We start from the raw sequence: 6,069 nt of genomic DNA on the forward strand, positions 1-6,069 counted from the left end.
TCTATTAATGGCAGGGTCCTTTTGGGTTGCCCTAATTGAACCAAATAGTATTTGAATGTTGTAAGAGAGAGAGATACAAATAGTTCATTAATTATTCATGTGATGATTAATTGATTTGAAACTAATTTGGAATTAAATGGATTTAATTAGAAATAATATGTAATTAATTGCTCCTAATTAAAAGTTCAGGGTAGATAAAAGAAATTGCTAGGGTTTATCCCTAGAGATTACGTCATAGGCTAGATAAAAGAAAAGAATTTGAATTTGAATTAACTATGTTTTATCTGCCAACAATTAGAAGCTATAAATACACCTCCCTAGTCCTCATTATTTTTAATTATTCAAATGTCTTAGAGTTTCACTTCTCTCTTTAAGTTCTTGGTCAATCGCTATTGTTACAAGGGTTGTTTTCTAACAACAAATAGTTTGGTATTGTTGGGTGTGAACCATTAGAGGTAACCTACTTTGGTTACCCTTCCTTGGCTTGTTGAATTCGATCTACACCAAAGGTCTACAAGAAAATTGGTTTTGCTAAATGTTAGCAAACTTATATCCCTCTTGTAGTTGTTAATATTAATTAAGTTAAGATCCTTGTAGGTTTTAGAATTTGCTTGTCTTAGATTAAAATTGGACAATGGGATTGATTCAAGAGTTTTGGTGTGATAAACCTTATTATTACTTCAGTCTATGTATATTTGGTTGCCCTTCTTATGCTCATGTTAATGATGGTAAAATGGACGTGAGGGATATCAAGTGTATATTTATACTATATGCAACTAGAGTTAAAGGTAATAGGCTATGATGTATAGAAGAAGGAAAAAATCCAACATTTATTATTAATAGAGATGTTACATTTTATTAACTTGTTATGTATGACTAGAGAGGAAAGTTTATGAGTCTTACAAGAAAATAGTCATGAAACCACCCAAAAGGTATATTAAGGTACCATATTATACAATACATAACACATCAAAAAAGGGTTGCAAAACAAATGAACCAACTAATCAAGCAATATGTTGGATGTACATGTCAATTTTTTGACCTATCAAAGAAATTCCAAGCCAAAACAATGAATACTTCTTGCTATTTTGTAATAGATCTCCATCAACTATAACTGATTTGAAGACTAGTCATGAGTTTTAGTGTGATAAAACCTATTATTATTGTACTCTATGTATATTTGGTAGTTGTTCTTATGCTCATGTTAATGATGGTAAATTGGAGGTTGTCACACCCCCAAACCAAGGATAGCGGAAACGTCCGGGGGTGGAGGACTTCATGTATAGTATCACAACAACGAGTATAATAGTGATCAAAGTAAATACAACCATCATAAATATAATTAAAAAGGCTACACCATAGTATATGTTTACATGTTTCAAAATCAATTACATTATGATGACAAAATGAACTGTTTGATGATTTAACGTTCCATCCTCAAAATGTTGTGGTTTCCCTGTTTCACTGATTCCCTGAGAATAGAAGTAGTTTTGAAAAGTGTCAACAATTAAGTTGGTGAGCTCATAAGAGTTTTGTTTGAGGAAGAAACCGTTTTCCTTGTAAAAGCGACAGAGTATATTTCCAGAAAATCCAATATTTTCTTTGTTAAGTGTGAAATGAATGCTCCTATGTTATGCGATAATGAACCCTAGAAAGACCCATAGATTCCTTCTATAATCACCCACGTATATAAGTTATATAAAATTTAAGTTAAATAAACTGTTGAATATAATGGGTCTGCCCTAGGTCCACAACCAAACAAGGAACAGGAGATAAGGCGGGCCCACCAATTCTAAGTCGATTTCAATTCAATTTTATATAACTCTAACATGTACACTTAGCAATTATAGCTGAAAACTAACAATTCTAATGATATGCAGTTTTAATACCATAAAACCATTTTGTGTAAACCCGCTACTTTGTATTCGTACCCCTTTTATATGAAAACCCGCTACTTTGTAATGTACCTCTTTTTGTGTAACCCGGTACTTTGTATTTGTACCCCGTTAATGAAGATCCTGGTACTTTGTACTGTACCCCTTTTTGTGTAAACCCGACACTTTGTAATGTACCCCTTTTTGTGTAAACCCGGTACTTTGTAATGTACCCCTTTTTGTGTAAACCCGGTACTTTGTATTTGTACCCCGTTAATGAAAATCCTGGTACTTTGTAATGTACCCCTTTTTGTGTAAACCCGGTACTTTATATTTGTACCCCATTAATGAAGATCCTGGTACTTTGTACTGTACCCCTTTTTGTGTAAGCCCGGTACTTTGTAATGTACCCCTTTTTCTGTAAACCCGGTACTTTGTAATATACCCCCTTTTGTGTAAACCCGGTACTTTGTATTTGTACCCCGTTAATGAAAATCCTGGTACGTTGTAATGTACCTCTTTTTGTGTAAACCCGGTACTTTGTATTTGTACCCCGTTAATGAAGATCCTGGTACTTTGTACTGTACCCCTTTTTGTGTAAACTCGGTACTTTGTAATGTACCCCTTTTTGTGTAAACCCGGTACTTTGTAATGTACCCCATTTTTTGTAAACCCGGTACTTTGTATTTGTACCCCGTTAATGAAAATCCTGGTACTTTGTAATGTACCCCTTTTTGCGTAAACCCGGTACTTTGTATTTGTACCCCGTTAATGAAAGTCCTTTGTAATGAATTCGAAATGTAAATGAAACATAAACTATACCTATTATAGTTTATCAAAATGTTTGTAATGTATATGCAACGTAACTATACCTATTATAGTTTAGCATGTTTGTTTGTGGTGTATAAGAACCCTTTTCTATGTAAGTCGAATGTATAGCAAAAATATAACTATGTTTATCATGCCTTGTTTTGTACTATTGGTAACGATGGAGGATTCTTACAATTCAGTGAGTATTTTCTGTTATATAATTATACCACAACAAGAAACACATGTAAAATATGAAATCCTCAAAGATTAACACTTTGCTCAACATGTTACAAAGTGTGATGAAAGTTATAAGCTGTTAACTAGTTTTTGACCTTTCTACACTGTTTTAGAAAAATCATAGAAAAATCATACGAAGTCGAAAACTGAATCCGTAAATTCTGAGAGTTCGTAAATTGTGTCTAGTTTATTCATAATTTTTATTATGATATTTAGAAGTCTTTAACTTGTGAGAAAACGTTCATATTCACATACTGGTCCGAATTCGTGTCTGAAATGATAGGCAGTTTTGTAAAAATCACCATAAATCGTAGACAAATCGTATGGAGATGTGCAAGTAGTCATTTTAAAGGTATGAAGCTGAACTATTTGTATATTAAACAGTTTTGATTTATATTAAGTTTAAGTTAGTCAAAACTATCCGTGAATAAGACTCAACTTTTCTGATGAAAGCTGTTGTTTGAGTTTAGTTAAGTTTTTGGTGTTTTAACTTGTATTCCCCCCCCCCCCCCCGGTCCCTAAAACTTGAAGAAAACATGAAAATATAGGGGTATGAACTCACCTTGAGTGATTTCAGTAGATGGATGATGAAGAAAAGAAGTGTTCAACTCAAGAACACTTGGGAGATGCTTGAAGATTTGAAGATCTAACAACAAATATGACGATATGTGGGTAAGTAATCCATGATTTGGATGAAGGATAGTAGAATATCTAAGTGTAGGAGGAAGATACTTACCAAATGTGGAGGAAAAACTCAAGATCAGCCTTTGAATCTCGAATTTTAGAGAGAGAAAGTGAAAGAGATGTGTTTGTTCTCCTTGAGAAAGAGTGAATAAAGTGGGAGGAGAGATAAGGGTTTTTCTATCCTTGTGTCAAGGTACTTGGCTGTTAAGAGTGGGAAAAAGGACAATGAAATGACCAGGTATGGTGGAATAGTGATTGGGGATGGTCATGGAGTGGGTATGGGAGGTAACTTGTGTCCTTGCCCAAAGGATAAGTCAACACTCCACCTAAATATCTCACCAACTAGATTTTATTCTTAGGCAATGATTTTCCTCAAAATATGATTAAAATATGAATATTTAGGGTTTTATATGTCAAAATACAAGTTTGGGTGAAAATCTCACGTTAAAATAATTAAAAACGGGCTTAAAATGGAGTCGTGGTCGAAAACCGGGCAAAGAGGCGAAAATCCGAAATTGGGGCCGAAGGTTGCGAAGGCTCGGTCTTAGCAGCATTAGTACCGAAGGTAGGGTTCGGCTGGTGCATTGGAACCGAGAGGGAGGAGGTTCGGTCCGATTTATCTCGCAGGCGAAGGGACCGAAGGTGAATCTTGTCAGAAGCGAAGGTGAAGTTCGGTCCAGGAGGCTTCTTAGGGTTTCGGTTCGTAAGAGGGTTCGGCTCCTTAAGAGGGTTCGGCTCCTTAAAGCTGTTTTTCGCGTAAACTTCCGTTTTCGAGCGGTTTTCGACTAAATTAAGGGTCGGGATGCCCCTAGTGATTATAAAAAGTTGAGAGAGACTTTGAGAGAGATTTGGGAGAGATTTCACACACTTGGAGAGCTTTCTCATACAGAGAGAGATTTGGGAGAGATTTCACACACTTGGAGAGATTTCTCATACAGAGAGAGATTTGGGAGAGATTTCACATACTTGGAGAGATTTCTCATATAGAGAGAGATTTGGGAGAGATTTCACATACTTGGAGAGATTTCTCATATAGAGAGAGATTTGGGAGAGATTTCACATACTTGGAGAGATTTCTCATACAGAGAGAGATTTGGGAGAGATTTCACATACTTGGAGAGATTTCTCATACAGAAAGAGATTTGGGAGAGATTTCACATACTTGGAGAGATTTCTCATACAGAGAGAGATTTGTGAGAGATTTCACACACTTGGAGAGACTTCTCATACAGAGAGAGATTTGGGAGAGATTTCACATTCTTGGAGAGATTTGGGAGAGATTTGAGAGAGATCTCGTTTGCGACCTTTTTGAGTGTTTGGCTTCGTAACGCAAGGTTTGTACATCCCGTTAAGTCTCGTTATGATTGTTATATGCCCCCGAGGGTTAAGGAATAATGTTTTATCGAGTAGTTTCATCACTTGCCCTGATTAGGGTTTAGAATTTCCGAACACGTGAAAACTCTAAGTGATACTTTGTATTAAGATTGCGAGTTGTATAATAAGAAACATAATGGAAACCCTAATATACAAGGGTTAGATGAGTTGACCGGTTTGACTCGTTGACTTTAGTTGACTTTGACTTGACCAAAAATTGACAGTCGTCACATCATCCCCCCGTTAGAAAGAATTTCGTCCCGAAATTGGCGTTTCGATTGGGACTTCAAGAATTTGGAGGAAAGATGAGGTAAACTTTTCGTAGTACAAGAAATTGATTATGGTGGGGACCAACCCGCCTGATGTTAAATGACGACCTTGGAATTTCTGATTGTAACTTGAGCTGAGTCGATTTAAAAGGAGTTATTGTTTTAGAATGATAGTGTATTCTATGTGTGCCTTTATGCTCACTGCTTTATTCTTGGTATTACTACTCCAAATATTTTATAATGTAGTTAGCGAGTTCCAGCATTACGAATGCTTAAAAAATTTGTGACGAAATTTGCATTATAAGTCCTACCAGATCTTTTATAATCGCTTGGTGTAAACTAGTCGTATATCATTAAGATTGCAAAGGCATTCGGATGGGTGACCCCGCCTTAAGCCCACAACCAAACAAGGAACAGGAAATGAGGCGGAATCACACATTCTAAGTCCATAGAATCTTAATGATATATGACCATAATGTTTATACTAGCCATCATAGATTCACTAGTAAAAAAAATCTTGCGTTTTTATATAGATGATAAGACTTATTCGGGTTTTGCCGTGTTCTCGAGATGCTTTCAGCCTTTCTCGAATTTGTACTAAGTCATAAGTGATAACTTCTCCTCGGAGCGCTGTATAGGGTCTGCTTTAGTGTTTCTCATTTGATTAGATCGGTTGGGAACATATGGGTTCGGTTTACACGACTAGACTTATTAGGATGGTGGAACGTTCACTCGCTCCCCTGGGTAGCCTTGTCCCGAAGTTCATGGTAGGACTCGTACCTGGTCCATCCATCATTAACTTGCGCATATAGGTCATATGT

Source organism: Lactuca virosa, chromosome 4 (assembly GCF_052849685.1).
Source record: "Lactuca virosa cultivar CGN04683 chromosome 4, Lactuca_virosa_CGN04683_v6, whole genome shotgun sequence".
Lineage (NCBI taxonomy): Eukaryota > Viridiplantae > Streptophyta > Magnoliopsida > Asterales > Asteraceae > Lactuca > Lactuca virosa.